This window comes from Eublepharis macularius, chromosome 1 (assembly GCF_028583425.1).
Source record: "Eublepharis macularius isolate TG4126 chromosome 1, MPM_Emac_v1.0, whole genome shotgun sequence".
Classification (NCBI taxonomy): Eukaryota; Metazoa; Chordata; class Lepidosauria; order Squamata; family Eublepharidae; genus Eublepharis; species Eublepharis macularius.
Genome location: NC_072790.1, coordinates 164,246,449 through 164,266,654, shown reverse-complemented (window position 1 = coordinate 164,266,654; position 20,206 = coordinate 164,246,449). Strand labels below are relative to the sequence as shown.

The 20,206-nt window shown below is 44.0% G+C and overlaps 1 protein-coding gene and 1 pseudogene across 1 annotated transcript in view; both read right to left on the bottom strand.

Moving 5' to 3' along the window:
* The window catches only part of LOC129333764 (opsin-5-like), a 95,839-nt gene that overhangs the window by 49,376 nt on the left and 26,257 nt on the right, over positions 1-20,206 (bottom strand). The window lies entirely within an intron of this gene.
* Positions 16,427-18,340, bottom strand: LOC129342041 (glucose-6-phosphate exchanger SLC37A1-like; annotated as a pseudogene).

The window sequence follows — 20,206 nt, the reverse complement described above, 5'->3', positions numbered from 1 at the left end:
GACCTGCTTGTTTACTGAAAAGGAAGTTCCTTATGAGTTTTGAGATTACTCCCAAGAAAATGTACATAGGATATCATCCTAAAACTATATATATTAGGGAAACAGCACTTTTTGTAACAACTTCAACCACCTCAGGAACTGTCTTCTCCTGGAGGTGTGCTTTGCTCAATGTAGTTAGATCTGGACTAATACCATGACCTTCTGAAGCTAGCTAGAGTAGTAGCTACATGGATTCTCTTGGTGGTGATACTGGGACTTTGCAACTCTGTACCAAGGTAAGCTCTCCCAGCCCATGATTTTAGAAGTCTGGTCAAGACTTTTTAATTTCAAAATGCTTCAGGATGATATATTGTCGAAGGCTTTCACAGCCGGAGAACGATGGTTGTTGTGGATTTTCCGGGCTGTATTGCCGTGGTCTTGGCATTGTAGTTCCTGACGTTTCGCCAGCAGCTGTGACTGGCATCTTCAGAGGTGTAGCACCAAAAGACAGAGATTTCTCAGTGTCACAGTGTGGAAAAGATGTTGGCAGGTCATTTATATCTACTCAGGAGGGTTGGGGTTGAGCTGAGTCATCCTGTAAGAGTTTCCCAGGGTGTGGAATGCTAATGGAGGGAGGCTTCATTGTATCCTGAGGAGGTTCTTTTGCATATGGGTTGGTGCTTGATGTGCTGATCTCCTCTGCAGGGCTATTGTCGGGTATAGAGTGTTTTGTTAGCCTGGTGCAAGACGGATATGTGAACCGCACTTTCCCAATGAGGAAATTAATCATCTAAACCACGCACTTCAAGCAAATGGTTACTCCAGAAATGAAATCAGAAGAGCGAGTAAACCAAGGATAAATCAAACAACTAAGGAAAAACAGTCTCCCACAGGAAAAGTGTTTTTGCCATATATCAAAGGAATCACTGATCAGATGGGAAAGCTTATGAAAAAGCACAGCTTACAAACGGTATTCAGACCCACCAGAAAAATACAACAGATGCTACGTTCAGCAAAAGACAGTAGAGACCCCCTTACCTCTGCAGGAGTATACCGTATACCCTGCAGCTGTGGACAAGTTTACATCGGGACCACAAAGCGTAGCATCCAGACAAGAATAAAAGAATCCAGACAAGAATCTATCCCCGACAATAGCCCTGCAGAGAAGATTACCACATCAAGCACCAATCCATATGCAAAAGAACCTCCTCAGGATACAGTGAAGCCTCCCGCCATTAGCATTCCACACCCTGGGAAACTCTTACAGGATGACTCAGCTCAACCCCACCCCTCCTGAGTAGATACAAATGACCTACATCTTTTCCACACTGTGACACTGAGAGATCTCTGTCTTTTGGTGCTACACCTCTGAAGATGCCAGCCACAGCTGCCGATGAAACATCAGGAACTACAATGCCAAGACCACGGCTATACAGCCCGGAAAATCCACAACAACCATAGCTTCAGGATGAGTTGTGATTTTAGGCTGGGTTTTAACTTGGCTTAGGATATCACTAGGGGTGTGCAAGCCAAAAAATTTCGGCGAAAGCCGAAAGCCGAAAGAAGAATCTCTTTCGAATAAGCCGAAAGCCGAAACGGCCAGCCCTTTCGGCTTTCGGCTTTGTTTCAGCTTTGTTTCGGCTTTGTTTCGGCTTTTCAATGGGAAAATGCCTCCATCTTCCCGGATGTCTGGGGGAGGCATTTTACCACCGAATCAGCCCAAAATTGGTGGGGACCTTCCTCTAACCCCTCTCTAAAAAACCCCCAAGTTACAGACCGATTGGACTTTGGGGGGCCATGTTATGGCCCCCCAAAGCAGGTCCCCCTATCCTCCCATAAGAAAGCGAAGGAGCAGCATATTGTTAGCATGCTGCTGCTCATCTTCTTCATTATTTCCTATGGGGAAAAATGAAGAAGCAGGCTTCCTTTGCCAGGGGTGGCATTTTGCATGCAAAATGCCCCCTTACCCTCAGGGGCCCTTCTCCCACCCTTCCTCCCACCCCCCACCAAGGCTCAGCCTGTTCCCACTTGGGGGGGCATTTCATGGCCTCCCCAAGTAGGTGCTCTAATCTCTACCACTGACAGCTGGGGGAGGCTTGTCTTGCCAGGGATGGCATTTTGCATGCAAAATGCCCCCCAACCCTCTGGGGCCCTTCTCCCACCCTTCCTCCCACCCCCCACCAAGGCTCAGACTGCTCCCACTTGGGGGGGCATTTCATGGCCTCCCCAAGTAGGTGCTCTTTTCTCTACCACTGACAGCTGGGGGAGGCTTGTCTTGCCAGGGGTGGCATTTTGCATGCAAAATGCCCCCCAGCCCTCAGGGGCCCTTCTACCACCCCTCCTCCCACCCCCCACCAAGGCTCAGCCTGCTCCCACTTGGGGGGCATTTCATGGCCTCCCCAAGTAGGTCCTCTCAGCCCCTAAAGTCCACCCCTTACAGCCCCACACATACCCAATTCCCCCCCAGCTGCCCCACACAGACCCAAATTTTTCGGGTGGGTCTGAATACTGCTTGAAGGTTATGCTTTTCCATAAGCTTTCCCATCTGATCAGTAATTCCTTTGATATATGGCAAAAACACTTTTCCTGTAGGTGACTGTTTTTCCTTGGTTGTTTGATTCATCCTGGGTTTGATTGCTCTTCGGATTTCATTTCTGGAGTAGCCATTTGCCTGAAGTGCGTGGTTTAGATGATTAATTTCCTCATTGAGAAAGCGCGGCTCACATATCCGTCTTGCACGATCCACTAATGTTTTCATTATGCCTCTTTTCTGTCGGGGGTGGTGATTGGAGTTTCTGTGTAAGTACCGATCAGTGTGAGTTGGTTTCCTGTAGACCTTGTGACCTAACTGAAAGTTTGCTTTGCGGATGACCAAGGTATCCAGGAATGAGAGTTTTCCCTCACTTTCTTTCTCCATTGTGAATTGTATGTTCAGGTGGATGTTGTTGAGATGATTCAAAAACTCCCTCAATTCTTCCTCCCCATGGCTCCAAATGATGAATGTATCATCCGAAAAATACAACAGATGCTACGATCAGCAAAAGACAGCAGAGACCCCCTCACCTCTGCAGGAGTATACCGTATACCCTGCAGCTGTGGACAAGTTTACATCGGGACCACAAAGCGTAGCATCCAGACAAGAATAAAAGAACATGAAAGACACTGCAGACTTGGACAGCCTGGAAAATCAGCAGTGGCTGAACATAGCCTAACTCAAACAGGGCACAGTATCTTATTCCAGGACACCAAAATACTGGACAACACTTCCAACTACTTTGTCAGACTGCACAGGGAAGCCATTGAAATTCACAAGCATAAGCAAAACTTCAACAGGAAAGAAGAAACCTTAAGAATGAACAGAGCATGGGCTCCAGTTCTGAAAAACACCAGGCCAACAAAACACTCCACACCCGACAATAGCCCTGCAGAGAAGATTAGCACATCAAGCACCAATCCATATGCAAAAGAACCTCCTCAGGTTACAGTGAAGCCTCCCGCCATTAGCATTCCACACCCTGGGAAACTCTTACAGAATGACTCAGCTCAACCCCACCCCTCCTGAGTAGATACAAATGACCTACATCTTTTCCACACTGTGACACTGAGAGATCTCTGTCTTTTGGTGCTACACCTCTGAAGATGCCAGCCACAGCTGCTGGCGAAACGTCAGGAACTACAATGCCAAGACCACGGCAATACAGCCCGGAAAACCCCCAACAACCAATATGCTGCTCCTTCGCTTTCTTATGGGAGGATAGGGGGACCTGCTTTGGGGGGCCATAACATGGCCCCCCAAAGTCCAATCGGTCTGAAACTTGGGGGGTTTTTAGAGAGGCGTTAGAGGAAGGTCCCCGCCAATTTTGGGCTGATTCGGTGGTAAAATGCCTCCCCCAGACGTCCGGGAAGACGGAGGCATTTTCCCATTGAAAAGCCGAAAGAAAGCCAAAAGAAGCCGAAACGTTTCAGCTTTTTTTCTTTCGGCTAACCCGAAAGAAGCCGAAACACTTTTGTTTCGGCTTTCTTTCGGCATTCAGAAAGCCGAAACGCACATCCCTAGATATCACTGTAAGTTTATGTCAATTTGCTGCTGTTTTAATGATGGTCTCATTTTCATTTTGGCTAATTACTTTTAATTGTTGGGTTGTTTGAATGTTGGTTTTTTAAAAATTACATTCTAATTGTATAATTTTATTATGTAGATAAGATGTAAATTAAACCAAAATAAATAAGGGATCTAACTAAAGGAAATGTTAAAAGAAATGGTGGTATTGATTCATGTAGTAATCTCCATTTTTAGAGAGATTAATTTTTTAGAGATGAATAGGGGAAATACATCAAAAGTACAATTACTTATGTAACACTGGAGATCCTGAGCTATTTACCTGAGGCCTGGGGATTGGTGCATAAGGTCTATGCAATGGAAAATGGTTGTGTATAGAAGAGGATCTGTTGCTTATGCTACACTATTCCAGCATGACATTACTGGCCAATTTACATCAAAATCATTCAAACAGAAATTCTTTCGTGGAAGTTATAGAGCAGCCAATATTCTGTTCAATATTTACAATATCACAATTTCTGGAACAGAACCTTGAGAAGGATGCAAGATTTTCTCTTGTAACACTTGGTTACTTTTTGTCTTTAGGCATTTTGTTTACGTTGAAGAAACTCCATTAATCAGAATGTTAAGGTGAACTGAAGACCTTACACAGTGCGTCATCTCAGCACCTTTACCACCTATTTTATCTGTTAACACTCTTAGGGCTTTCAGATTCATGGTTTGCCTGTCAGTTACTTCCATCTCACAGCAGTCATAATGAGTATACAATAGCTACACAAGAACTGGAAGCCCCTTCTTCAAGAGACTCAACCAAATGTTAGTATTTTTGAATGGTATTAAGACATTTTTATTGGACAGGTTTTGGATTACTTGGGTTAAATTTAAAAATTATAATCTGCTTCAAGGTCTGGTGATGGGACAAGAGACAGTCTCGTACTTGTACAATGTCCAAATATTATTACTATGGGCCTGGTACAGGCTTGTAAGATGGACTTCCCTTCTCCTATCGTCACAATCCCATCCCATACATAAAATCTTATGTATGGCTGCCAGGTAGTGCCTGGAACCTGTGGGAGGTTTGTGGTGAGGGAGAGTTGCAGGAGAAAAATTTTAAAATGCAGCCTCGTGTACTTACCTGAAGTTCTTACAGAAAGAGACAAAAGGGTAGCGCTAGGAATTGCTGGAAATTATATGGTCAAACTAGAGCTACCCTTTGTTACTTCTAGAAAGAACTTCCACCAAGTACACAAGGCTACATTAAAAAAAAATTCCCTCCAGTGCTCTAAGTCATGGTGGGCAACAGGACCTGGGGGGCAGGATTTAGCCGTCAGTAAGTATCAGGGGTTTTTTCTGGGAAAAGAGGTGGTGGAACTCTCAAGAGGGAAATGAGGAAGAAACACATGGGATTCTTTGAAATCATATTATTTTCAAGCACTATTGCTAAGTATTTTCAAGAGGTGCTGGAATTCCGTTCCCCCTGAAAAAAAGCCCTGATAAGCAGTAAGCCAAATAATGTCCTGGAAGAAGCATGACTGGGTCTTGGTACATTTTCCCTTTGTAAATAGTAGTCAAAGGAGGCCCAAATTTAGATTTGCATCATGACGCATGTGGTGGACGCAACTTTTTCCTTCATGTCATTTTTCTAACTTCAAACAGGGTTCCAGAGCTGATATACTCTGTTCAGGACACCAATTATAGGCAAATAGCAGCTTCAGGAGGCTATTTCAGTTCAAGAAAACAGAGAATAGGAGAGGAAAGCCCCAACTTCTCCCCCATGTTGTTGTGCTTATTTGAATTAGGGCATTCTGCAATTTCTAATTAAAAAGGAGATTCAATCACCGATCTTCAAGTATCTCCTCTTGTTGGATCCTACCTTTGTAAATTACTAATGCTTCATATAACACATGGTGTTTTAAAGAATGTTGTAAGCTAAGAAGGCTTTCCAATTGCTTGTTTCCTATGAATGAGGCGCAACAAGGTATTATATCCTATATATTTTCTGGAGATCCCAAAATCTATTCACATTATTACTACTTTTGCTTTTGAATGTATTTTGTCTCTCAATTTTAGAAAATGTAGAGATGTAACAACACAATAGAAATTTGGATTATAATGGTCCAAAGGCTTGTTTAAGGTCATTTGCTCAAATTGATCCCAGTCAGTTCCCTTGTAAGTGACATTAATTAATCCACATGTTGGCAGGCTCTGCAAAGACAGAAGATTAAACACACTGAGAGAATGAACTGTTCCTTGAGGACCTCTAGGTCAGTTTTGACGCACACAGGCATGGTAGCCAGAGGAGACAGAATGCTGGACTTGGAAGAGCTTGAAGAAGTGTTGTATGTGTGCACAGTTCTCAGAATGACTTGGGAATCCTTCATCTATTGGCAGCACAAAACCCAAATTTCTGGCTCAGGTAAAGTGATTTAGGCATTTATTCAAAGCATTAAAACAAGACCCTCACCTTTGTACAGGATACATCCATTCCTAGGACCTGTGGTTCCTTTTCATTGATCCTCTTTAGCCACTGCTGTTCCCATGTATTCCCCATTATCCAGTCACAGCAGATGTTCTGGGCTCAGTTCTTTCTCCTTCACCTCAATAGGGTTACAATTGACTAGGATTTTACTGGCTAGACCAGAATTTAATTTTCCAAGCCAGTGTTGAGGTTATAAATCCAGGGGAAAAAATCTGCCAGTGTTTTCACTCTTAGTGTGCAGTAGTTAAGATTAGGGGTGTGTGCTTCAGGTATCCAATTTGGGTTAGAAACCCGAATTGGGCCCGATTTGGAAAGATTAACGAAGCAAAGCTTTCTGAAATGATTTGGATCGCTTTGGAAAGCTTTGGAACAGCCGGGAGCAGTACAGTGCATTTGCAAACAGCCGGCAAAGTTCTGAAGTTACATCAAGCTTCTCATGCTTTCTTAGGAGAGGGGAGGGGCGAGAAGGAGTGAGTGACTCACTCCAACCTCCTCCTTACCCCTCCCATCTTGTAAAAAAAAAAGGAGGGAAACTTGAATTAGTTTCAGAACTTTGCTGGCTGTTTGCAATGCAATGCAATGCAAGCAGCCAGCAAAGTCTGCTGAGATTACTGCCTAATTTACAGGTTGGGAGGGGTGAGGAGGGGTGAGTGCGTGCAAGGGGGAGAAGGGAGGGGGATCAGGGAAGGGAGGGGGGAGTTAGGCGCGTTCAATCCCACTGCTGCATTCTCTTTCCAGCCAATGGATTCTCTGGAAGGAGATGCAGCAGGGGATTTAAATTGGAGGCTGGCCTTTGGGCCAGCTTCCATTATGTTCCTGGCCTAGAGAGACTCCCATAGAGACTCTCTGTCTCCATTTTGTCTGGTCTGCTTCACTGAAGAGGAGAGACGACATTTTCATCCGGAGGATTCCCTGCCTGCCCGCCTGCCCATCGCTGGACTGCAGGACCGGTGAGAGAGTCTGTGACTCACAGGGTTTTCTCTGGGGGCAGAATTTTTTTTTTTGGTTGTCTGGGTGAGTGGGGGGGAAGGGGAGGGATTGTTTTTAAAAAGTTGATTTAAATTAATCTTTATTTTTGGGAGGGAGGGATTCTTGCATCTTTGTGTGTGTGTGAGGGCCTTTGTTAAGCAGCTTCTGGCTGGTGCATTTGTTGAGTGGGAGGCAGGTCTTGGTTTAATGGGTTAAATGTTATAGATTAGTTGGGGCTTTTATTTTCAATTAGCTGTTGGGGGGATCAAAGGTGTAAAGGGTTAGGGGCTTGACGGGAGGACTGTTTCTGTTGACTGTTTCAAAAGTTTGCTGTTGGGAGTTTGAGGTTTTATTTCTGCTTTTGGTCGGGGGAGGGATTGTTCCTGTTTAGATTGTTATAAAAGTTTGCTATGTTGGGAGTTTGAGGGGTTTTTTTACTGTTTTTGGTGAGGAGGGGACTGTTCCTTGTTTGAATTGGTTTTAAAGTTTATTGTTGGATGTTTGAGTTGTGTTCCAGCTGTTTTTGGGGGGGAGGAACTGTTCCTGCTTTGATTTGCATGTAAAGTTCACTGTTGGGGGGTTGAGTTCTGTTCCAGCTGTTTTTTGGGGGGAGGGAACTGATAGTTTTTAAGTGTGTGTGTGTGTGTAAGTTGTGGGTAGGGTTCAGGTGGGGGCTTGCTTATGGGTTCTGATTTTATTTGCTGTGTGTTTAAGTGATTGGACCTGAGTTTTTAATTTCAATTTAATTTGCTTATTGCTCCTTTGCTGTCGGTGTGTGTTTGTGTGTAAAGTGTGTGTGTAGGGGACTTGGGGTTCAGAAGGGGCTGGCTTGGGAGTTTAGGTGGTTTTTACTGTTGTTAGTTGTTGTGTTGCAGATTTTACAGTTGTTTGAGTTGCTGTTCCTTATAGTTGGCGTTTAAAAGTTCAGGTTTGTTGTTTGCTAATTGCTACTGTTGTTCTGTTTGTAGGTTGTGCAGTTACAGCAGTGTTTGGTGAGTTTGGTAAGAGAAATATGTTTTGATTTAAATAGTGGACTTGAGTTAGGTAGGCTAGTGGTAGGCTTCTCTCATTGTAACATTTGCCCTCCAAACTAAATTGATAGGGAACCAAGGGTAGTTCCTCCCATTAAATAGGATTCAGTAGGAAAAGTCAGGTTCTTAGAGTCAGGTTCTGTTCAAATTATAAATATATAATTCATATTCATATAAATAGGCTGCCCATTAGTACCCCCTTAAGTAGGGTTTCCCTGCTCATCTCTGGCACCCTTGGAGCCAGGCTGGGCACTTTTTTTCTAATAGGCTTTCTTTTATATTGGGGTTTAGGGCCAGCTCGATTCCTGAAGAGGAATTCAGCTGTTTGGTAGGTTTAGGTTCCCAAAAATAAATAAGGCCGTTTAAAAAGATATTTAATTGACCATTTCCATTAGTAATAGAGCCACAAGAAACATAGATTTAGAAATAGGTAGGTAGGTGTTGAAACTACATTGTAAATTAATTTTGGTTTCTTTCTTAAAAACGTAACAACAGGTAGTTAGTGTAGGTTCAAGGAGGGGAAAGAATGGCTAATAGGAAAGCTGAGAGGGGCCCCGGGGGAAAGGCTAGAGGTAAGTCTAGAGATGTGGAGGGGAGGGGGAGGGGAGTGCTGCAGCTATCCCCCCTTCTGAGGAGAGGAGGCCCTCCCCTGCACTGCTGCTGTTCACCAGCCTGGCTTCTGGTGACAGGAAGAGGGTTCACAAGGCCCTTTTTCCTGAGGCAGCTGCTGGAGGGCCACCCCCAACCCAGGTGTCTGAGGCAGGGGCTGGCACTGGGCAGGGGCCTGCTGCTGAAGCTCCTCCTCCTCCAGTGGTTGAGACCAGCTGCTGGAGGAGGGGCAGCATGTGGTGTCTCCTGGGATGGATGTGGGCATGTGACTTTTCCATCCCTCACACTCACCCTAGGGACCCGTAGGATGTTGGAGGAACTGCAGGAGGAACCCCCTGCTGGGCGGTCATCCCCTGTTTTCTCTGAGGCCAGCAGTGGGCCTCTCATAGCTGTGCAGGAGGAGAGAGTGCTGGAAGAAGAGGAAGAGACTGTGGTGGAAGAGCCCACATCTCTGCCCCTTCATCCTCATCTATCTCCAACTGCCCAGCCGAGAGTGGGACATGATGTGTCTGGCCCGAGCACCTCACAGGAGGTGTCTGCTGGGGGCCCCGTAAGCGCCTCCCCTGTGCAGCGTGGGGCCCCCATTACCTCTGATATCTGGAATCACTTCCAGAGAATGGAGGACCCCCGGTTTGCCCAGTGCTGGAATTGTAGGGAACGGATCAGTCGTGGTAGGGAAGTGAACCATCTCTTCACGTCTGGAAAGCGGAACCACCTGAAGAGGCAACACCAGGTGGTGCTTCTTTGGGGGAAGAGTTCAAGTGGCACCACACGGATGGCAGCTAGCCAGAAGGAGGCAGGCTTCTCTGGTGCTCTCCCCCCACAGGTTCCCATAGGGCAGGGACACCAAGCCTCTCTGCCGAAGATGCTTGGTGTTCTGGGCCCTAGTGTGCCCAGAGAGGGGGATCCAGAAGGTGACCCGGCGCATCATGCGCCACCTCATCAATATGATTGCTGTCGATGGCCAGCCTTTCTCCATAGTAGACGACTTCAGCTTCAGTGGGCTGCTCTGTGATGTCTTTCCCTGGTACGCTATCCCTGCTCGCAAGACATTGAGCAGGGCTGTAGTGCCTTAGTTTTACAGGGCTGCCAGGGACCATGTGAAGGCACAGTTATCCCGTGTTGCCAGGAGAACTGTGCACTTCATGTCCGACATCTGGACCTGCCTAAGTGTGCAGCATGTGTACCTCTCGCTTACTGCACACTGGTGGCAACCCAAAAAACCTTCAGGGTGAGGATGGGGTGTCCAGAGTTAGGCAGGGAAGGATGGGAGACTGCCGGGCTGGCAACCACAAGGTCTTGCTCCATGCTGAGGTTCTCGACATGTCGCACACAGTGGAGAACATCGCGGCCACCTTGAGAAAGGAGTTGGATGGCTGGATAGGCAAGGGCACCGTCACCATGGGATGCATGGTGAGCCACGAGTGCATTTACTGTGCAGCTCACAAACTTTACCTAGTGGTGAAAGCTGCACTTGGGGTGGGCTCCTCCCCGGAACCCCAGGACCCCGTGACTTGTGACTTCCACTATCTCCTGTAGAAATGTCGGAGGCTCATGAGTCACCTCTCGTGCAGTGTGAAATCCACTCACAAACTGCTCCAGAAGCAGGCCAGGATAGGTGTGCCGAAGCATGTCCTGATCTCTGACAAAGTCACTCGCTGGAACTCCACCTTTGCCATGCTGGAGCGCTTGGTGGAGCAGCAGGCTGCACTTGAGGCATGGCTCTCAGAGAGCAATGCTGCGAGACAGGTGCGTGAGTTCAGCCAGGAGGATTGGCTCACTATATCCTAGACAGTGGAGGTCCTGAAGCCCTTCAAGGACTTCACTGAAGCAGTCTTGTCTGACACGGCGACCCTGGGTTTGGTCATTCCTCTGGTGCACACACTCCAGAGTTCATTGGCCTCCTTTGTGGACCCAGACACACCATGTGCAGACAGTGTTCCAGCGGTGCGCACGCTCGTGAGAAGGCTGCAGCAGGGCATAGCTGCCAGGCTAATGCCTCTCATGCAGAAGGAGTTGTACATGTTGGTGTCCATGTGCGACCTGCGCATTAAGGGCACTTTTGCCGAGTTGGACAGGAACCTCACCCAAGCCAGAGCCCTCTGTTCACGGGTGAGGTGCAGGCAGGCAAAGTGGGGACACCTGTCATCAGAGGGGATGGGCGAGGGGCCCAGCCCTGCATGTCCCTCTCATGCCCCTTCTGAGCAGGCTCCCCCTGTGGCCACTGCTGGGATGTCCATGGAGATGGAGATGCTCCAGTGGGCCTTCGGCTCCTCTGGGATCATGAGTTGGTGAGACAGGATTTGGCGTAGGCAGTGGTCAGGGACTACCTTGCGGAGCCCTGTAAGTTGTTGTCCACTGATCCACTGAGCTACTGGCCGAAGAAGGAGGTGGTCCGGCCAGACCTCTCCCTCGAGGTGCAGCGGTTCCTCTCATGCCCTCCGACGAGCGTGGAGAGTGAGCGTGTCTTTTCTTATGCAGGCGACATTGTCTGTGGTTCAGGTTTGGTTTCCCAGGGACGAGCTTGCACTCAGGCATGTGCCCTCCACTGTGGCCCCCCTGGCCTGTGCATAATTGCCCTGGGAAAGTCAGTTTAAAAGTTCCCATCATAGGGAACAATGTGGAGTGGCTGGCCAGCCTGCTCTGGGGGTGGTGGGGAACTTGGGGAGCGTGTCTTTGGGTCTATGGGGCTGTTGGGGGGTAGATTGAAAGGGGGATTATGCCTGTGGCCATGGATGCCACATTCCATGTGTTCCTACTGTGGGAGTCCGGATTTTCCCATAACAGGGACCAACGAGAGTAGCTAGCCAGTTACTGCAGGGGTGGTTAGTTTGGGGGGGGGGGGATGTGATTCTGATGGGTTGCTTGGGGTGTGTGGTGTAGCTGGACTGTGGCTGTGGCCATTGGCAGCCCCAATCCTTGTGTTTCTGCTGTGTGGAAGTCTTCCCCACAGTAGAAATAAAATGGTGTGCTGGAAACTTGGGGAAGGGCATGGTAGGAGAGGTTGGAGCAGGTCCCCTGAAAATTGGGTGCATTTTGCTTGCAAATGCCACCCCAAGCCACCTAGAAAAAAGGCCTTTGTTTTTCCCCATAGGGAATAGAGGAGAGTGGGGGAGGATAGGGGCACCATCTTTGGGAGGCCATAACATGGCCCCCCAAAGTGCAATCTCCCTGAAACTTAGAGGTGGGTGGGAGGAGGGGTAGGAGCAGGTCCCCTGAAAATTGAGTGCATTTTGCTTGCAAAATGCCACCCCAAGCCACCTAGAAAGATCACTTGTTTTTCCCCTTAGGGAATAATGGAGAGTGGAGGAGGATGGGGATACCTTCTTTGGCGAGCCATAACATGGCCCCCCGAAGTCCAAATTCTCTGAAACTTGTTAGAGGTTGTTAGAGGAGAGTTAGGAGAAGGTCCCCACAAACATTGGTTTGCTTCTTAAAGAAAATGCCCCCCCATCCCTTGGAAAGCTGGGAGCATTTTCCCCATTGAAATCTTTAAGAAGCAAACCCAAATCTTTCCAAATCGGGTATTCCGAAGCGGCTTGCCTTTATTCTGGATCTTTTTCCCGATTTGGGTATTCCGAATCAGGAAACTCAAATCACCCTGGCCCTGCACACCCCTAGTTAAGATGTGTCTCAGAGTCTTGAATCACAAAAAGTCCTGTTAAACAAACTAGTTAGGCCATAATGTAAAACAGCATTAGGTTCACTTAAACTCATTGAAAGAAATAGCCATAAGTGAGCCTAACTTAGCATTGGATTGTGACACTAGATTATAAGGTGTTGCAGATTCTTTTCCCTCCCACACTCTAACATGACTGTTTTTGAGGAACCTCTAAATTAGATCCATTAAAAAACAAACCAACCAGGAGTTGATTTCCTTCAAAAGAAAATCTCTAGGTTCTGTATCTCTGCAGGCACTGTATCTCTAGGTTCTTCCTTCCCCTCACAACATTATTCCCCTTAGAGGAAAAGGCCCCCTGTGCCTTTTTAGAAGCACTTCTAGGTATTGCTGTCTGCTGGTCCTTACAATGCCACTTGACCTGCACTTTCTATATTTATCACATCTGTTCTTTCTCTCTTGTGATTTCTTTCTTCCTAGAATTTCCTAGCATGCCTTCTACATTAACAGTCTCTTATCTTTTTGCCACATGTTGTATCTGAGATACAAAAACAGCACATGTGTATATATTAAGACAATTATAGGAAATGAAACTTCTGAAGTGTTGCTTCAAATTTACACCTTAGATGACTTCTGGTAAAGATCATCTTGTATCGCCTACACTTAGAATGAGATCAGCCAGTAAGAAAGCATTACTCTGATGTTGCAACACTAGCTTCAATAGTCTGTTTTTAATATATGTAGCTCTAAATAGTCTGAATAAATCACAAATCCCTAATATATTTTAATCTAGTCTCTATAATGTTTTGATCCTCTTTTCCTCTATCCTAGATTCCAGACAATGTCCTTCCAACTCTATACTTTGAACTTAAGTCCTAATCTTGATTCTGTTCCCAAGAGCCTTATCTTAGAAAAGATTTTACTTGAATATTTTATGAACCTTGGGTTTTGCTATAGGACTTGTCCTTGTTTTCTAGTAGATTCCCAAGTGCCCACTGATGCAGGCAAACTCCTGGTGGTTTTCTCCAATGCCCACCAATGGCTAGTGATTGGCGGGAGGTTGCAAGCTGCCTGGCAAGGGAGCTCCCAGTGGGGCACGACTATGTCACTTCCTGAGGTGATGTCATTGTGCTTTGCATGGGAGTGCTTCTACACTTTGTGGGGGCTGATTTTAGCCCCAAACAGGTGATGCATGATGATATCACTTCTGGAAGTGATGCCATTGTGTCAGGAGCATGTGTGGCAAAGTGCAGATGTGAAGATCCTCTTCCTGGTGAGTATTGGGTCCCACCTCTCACTAGGAAGATATGGTTACCTGGCAACCCTACTTTATGGAGACAACTCTGGTCTAAGATCACAAGAAAAGTCTTGCCACAACTGGATCAGACCAACAGTTCCTCTAGTCCAGCATCCTGTTTCCTACAGCTCCCAACAAAATGGTCCAAGAAGGCCTAGAAACTGGGCACAGTGACCAGAACCTCCCCCTGTTGTTGGCCCCTATTACTTTCTGATACAAGGTATTCAGGGATACATTGCTTTCAAATATAGAAATTCCATGTTGCCACATGGCAGATGGGCCATTGATGAACCCATTCTCCATGGACTGGCCTCAGGATTAGGTCTTACCAATTTGTTTCTGATAAAGGGAGTGCACAGTTAACTGTTTTGAAGCAGACAATTCGCACAGTATTTTAGGTATTATGTAGAAACATTGTTATTCAAACCTTGATCGCCCAACACCTACTTCAGTCCACAAACTCTTACAACTCATCGTCATGTCAATCTATCCATGCATAATTAGTGATCCCATTTACTTTTTAGGTCTGGCATATTGAATGCTTAGATAGTCTTCCAGGTCATTGAGGTAAATGAGGTTGTACACTTTTTAACAGGGGAGGGAAGGCAGCATAGTATAGCCTGATCTCATCAGATCTTGGAAGCTCAACAGGGTCAGTACTTGGATGGGAGACTGCCAAGGAAGACTCTGCAGAGGAAGGCAATGGCAAACCATCTCTGCTTCTCATTTGCCTTAAAATCCTTCCTGAGGTCACCATAAGTCATTTGTAACTTGATAGCACCACACACACACACACTTTAATATAATGGTTGACTGTCATGTACGTACACTTTAAAATCTGATGGCATACTATGGTTGCAAATTCTGAAATGTGTTTACACATGTTTTTATTCCCCTGTAGCAGCTTTAACAAAAATTAAGATGATGAAATATTAGTGTTGGCTAAAGTCTGACTCCAAAGTTGCTGTCAAAATGACAAAAAAATCCTGACTGTAAAATGGCATAATTTTCTGTAATCTGACACAACACTTATCAAATTAATTCATGGTTTTCAAAAGGAATAAATTTCTCATGGTTCCTTGAGAAACATGGGAAAGGGGACTTCTGGTATATTCAGTGTTCTGATAGTTCTGTTATGTATATATGTAATGATTTTAAGTGTGTATCTTTAAATGCTTGGTGTGGTACAGATGAAGGGGGGTGAAAGAGAGGGATGATGATTGGTTGATGACTGAGAGTGTGGGTGGAGTGAACTGTAGTTTTTAGTTACTGAGTGGAGATAAAAGATTCAGTCTGGGCAAAGCAGTCAATCTGTGTGGAAGCCTGAGGGGATTCACATTCTAGTTCACCGGTGACAAACTCACATGAAGGACTCAGTTACAATGGCAGATGAAGCACAGGGCTATCCATCCTTCCTGCTGTATCATATTACAATTTCCATGATTCTTTGGGGCTTTGTTCCTGTGTGCTAGTATGTATTTGTGTGTTTATTAAGAATTCATAATTTTATAAAAGGAATTGTGGTTTATATAAAGAATTTACAAATCAATGTTACAGAAGAATTAAGTGACTCTGACAGAAGATACATAATTTTGAAAACCAAGCTCCCCAAAAGCAAGATTTATAAGTAGCAACAATGTTTCATGTTCTCTGTCAGCCTCTCTCTCCTGCTGTGACCTCTCAACCATTCTCTCTTCTGCCTGAATTTTGGCTAACTGTATTTGTTGATTTTTTTCTGCCTCAGTCCTACCATTTTCTTTTTCTGCTTCACTCCAGGCTTTTTCTTCCTCTGGTTCAACCCTCTTTTTTCTGGCTAGTTCAACCTTCATTCTCATTATTTCCAACTCCTGACTAGGATTCTTCTCACCAGCTGCTTCTGGTGCCTATCTCCCTGTGTCTCTTTATTCTTCCATCTAGTGGCCATTTCTGATATGAATTTTTCTGAATTTCTTCAAAAAATACTACTGTAGAGTAAGATATTATTGTTATTTTATGGTGGGAACAACTTGCTGTGGGTGTGTTATACGTATCCCGCAGCTGCCACCAATTTATATGTCACAGACCCTTGGCTGACTCAAGTTTGGACTGACCTTCCCCAACCCTGAGGTAAAATTCTTCTCCTAAAGCGTATGAAGGTGTATACTGGGCTGGGAAGCCTTTAGTAGCGTGGTTGAGGTTTAGCTTCAATTTTCTTTCTTGTTCCACCCTTAAGGAACATATAAGTTGTGCGATTACCCAGTCATTGAGTGAAACAAAAGTCATTAAAGATTAAACAGCAGTAACACTTATATAGATCAAAACTTTCATGCACTATAACATAATTTACTCTTTGTCACATATATATACATATTTACACAGTTTGGTTTATCATAACCTTTGACATTCAAGTAATTTGTTTAGCATCTGCTATCATCAGGATTCAAAAGACATTGTTCTAACCAGAAGCAGAGAAGAGACCAGCTAACAAAGGCCCTAGAGCAGCTCCTACTGAACCTGTTCCGTGGATGATGGCTGTAACCATGGGAAATGTGCTTTCATTTCCCTGAAGACTTTTATGGGTACCCAAGTCAGCTGAGAAAGCTGTTGTGATTAGTGCATAAGGACCATTTATAAGTGCCCCACAGATGAGCAGTATGACTATGAACATAAGAACGTAAGAGGGAAGCCATGTTGGATCAGGCCAATGGCCCATCCAGTCCAACACTCTGTGTCACACAGTGGTCAAAAACCAGGTGTCCTCAGGAGGTCTGCCAGTGGGGAAGGGACACTAGAAGCTCTCCCACTGATTGCCCCCCCAAACACCAAGAATCATTGCCCTAGACAGAGAGTTCCATCTATACCTTGTGGCTAATAGCCACTGATGGACCTCTGCTCCATATGTTTATCCAATCCCCTCTTGAAGCTGTCTATGCTTGAAGCTGCCCCCACCTCCTGAGGCAGAGAATTCCATGTGTTAATCACCCTTTGGGTGAAGAAGTACTTCCTTTTATCCATTCTAACCTGACTGCGCAGCAATTTCATTGAGTGCCCATGAGTTCTTGTATTGTGAGAAAGGGAGAAAAATACTTCTTTCTCTACCTTTTCTATCGCATGCATAATCTTGTAAACCTCTATCATGTCACCCCTCAGTCGTCATATCTCCAAGCTAAAGAGCCCCAAGCGCTTTAACCTTTCTTCATAGAGGAAGTGTTCCATCCCTTTAATCATTTTAGTTGCCCTTTTCTGCACTTTTTCAAGCGCTATAATATCTTTTTTGAGGTGTGGTGACCAGAATTGTACATAATATTCCAAATGAGGCCGTACCATTGATTTATACAGGGGCATTATGATACTAGCTGATTTGTTTTCAATTCCCTTCCTAATAATCCCCAGCATAGCATTGGCCTTTTTTATTGCCGTTGCACACTGTATCAACATGTTCAGTGAGTTATCCACCATGACTCCAAGATCTCTCTCTTGGTCAGTCTCCGCCAGTTTGGACCCCATCATTGTGTATTTATATTTGGGATTTTTTGCCCCAATATGCATTACTTTGCACTTGGCCATGTTGAACTATGGTGGCTTCAAGGCCCATTTCCTGGACATATAAATACATATAGCGTGGGTGCTGCCATCAATAGCATTATGCCACCCTTTGAAGCTCTTTTCTTTAGTTGGTCTATGATGCCTGCCAAAATTTCACCCAAACTTCCTCCAACATCAAATAGTGTGGAGAGATCACCTATTTCTTTAGTGTTAAGGTTATCTACATTTGTTATGTACAGTGGAATCCATAAAAGGAAAAAGTAGCTGCCCAGTTTGGCAAACAGCAGGCACAAAGTGAATTCCATAACTCCAGGTATTCGTAATGCCCCAGTGAAACTTATAGCAGGATCCCCATTTTCATAACCCTCACAGACTTAATTGCTCTGACTGAGTGGTTTTATATAGTTTCCCTGTCTGATAGCAGACACCGCATCCCTGGATCATGAGATTTGTTTTCTAAGTGCTTACTTTTGGTTAATTTTGAATCTATTTGATCTGTTCATGTAACTTTTTGAATTATTGGTTGGCTTACTTGTACAGTTTACATCATATGGATGTTGAATAAGAAACAGGTAGCAGATTATTCCCGTGACAGATATCATAATTCCAAGTACTACAAAATATAGACCCCGGCAGGTAGATACCAAGTAGCCAGCTATTAAGATCCCACTATATTCCCTACTGAAGTGTGAGAGTTCTATAACCCCATTATCAAGCCTATCCTTCCTTTCCATAAATCTATGCCGAAGTCCGTGGGGGAAGTAGCCTCCATGCGCTGGCCTAACAAATGGCTAGCAGACTTTGTTTCACAATTAATGCTTCCTCAAGGGCCACTAATTAATCTCACAGAGACAACCTAGACATAGGAAATTCTCAGTTTGAATGCGATGGATTCAGATGGAATGTGATGGAATGACAGACATTGTACCCGTTGCATTGAAACTGAGAATTGTGGTTTATATTTATGGAGCATTATTTTTACTCCACAACACCAGAGTGGGGTGATCTGTGAGGAAGTGCAGATGCTGTACCTGGTCTTGCATTGTCTAAAGAAGATTTATACTTGATATTGCATGGACTGTATTTCGTTGTTTGTGTATGCCTTATGACTATCGGAAATATTGAAAAATTGGTAGATTGTATTTTCATTGCAGGGTATTTTCTAATTATTGGATTGATTGTCTTTATATGATATTTATGGCATTTATATCTTATTTGATTGTATTTAAATTTGTGATTTATATTATTTCAAACCTTGGTCCCCTTCAGGATCAGGTTATAAATCTCTGTTCTCTGATACTGATGAACACGGCCTCTCCTATTTTTTTTTTATAGAAAATTTTTATTGGTGAGTATACTTTTCAAATTCAATACATACATTCCCTCAATATCTAATTAACCCTATCCCCCACCCTTTTCCTCCCCCCTCTCTATCGATTTCCAACAGCTTTCCAACCCTTACCCCCTCTTATTACTTAATAATTCCCTTAGTCTAAGCACATTCTAATTTTTTTCCAGGTATTCTATCATATATATCAAATATCCTATCAATATAACATGCTTCTATCAATTATACTATTAAATATTCTATCAGTATAATATACATCTATCAATTATACAGTCAATATAGTATAAATCTTATACCCCTCAATATAGCAGACCAGTATAATATAATATAATATAATATAATATAATATAATATAATATAATATAATATAATATAATATAATATAATATAATATAATATAATATAATATAATATATAACAAAAGTCTTAATTTAAACATATTCTATTTCTTTTAAACATATATTCTATCAAATATACTATTGTCGTTATAATATGTATTAACACCCCTACTGTGCGCCCTGCCACCAATGTGGCACCGCACACAGCACCATACTGCACATTCATTATATAATATACAATCTGATCTACCAACATAATAGTATATATAGTATGCCCCATCAGTATATTTATTTAACTATTCCCTTATTCATATACTCTGAGAAAGGTATTACTTATTGTAACCTCCCTATCTTATTCTTTAAAAAATCAGTTCTAAATTTCACCCCTCTTCTGCTATGTTATAATCCAAGCTTAGATTAAAATAGATATAAATTCTTAATGGTAAAGTCACTTCTCTCTTCTGGTTAAAATGTCTTATTTCAAAAGTTCTCAAACTGCCACAGTTCTCCTTTCACATCCCATTTTTTTTCCAAAAATTGTTTCAGTTTCGCCCAGTCTGCCAAATACTGTCCCGGATCCAGGTCTTTAAGTTTTCTTGTCATTTTATCCATCTCTGCCATGTACAGCAATTTGTAAATCCAGTCCTCTACAGTAGGTACTTCTTGCACTTTCCATTTCTGCGCATATAGTAATCTTGCTGCAGCTGTCATATAAAATAACAATGTTCTATTTTGCACTGGAACATTCTCCATTCCCAAGTTTAGTAGCAGCAGTTCTGGGTTCTTATTTATTTGGGTTTGTAACGCTTCATTAATTACTTCTATTATATCTCCCCAGTACTGCTTCGCTACTTCACAAGTCCACCACATATGGTATAATGATCCTTCGTGCTTTTTGCATTTCCAGCACTTATCTGACATTTTAGCGTTCCCCAGCGCAATTTTCTTCGGT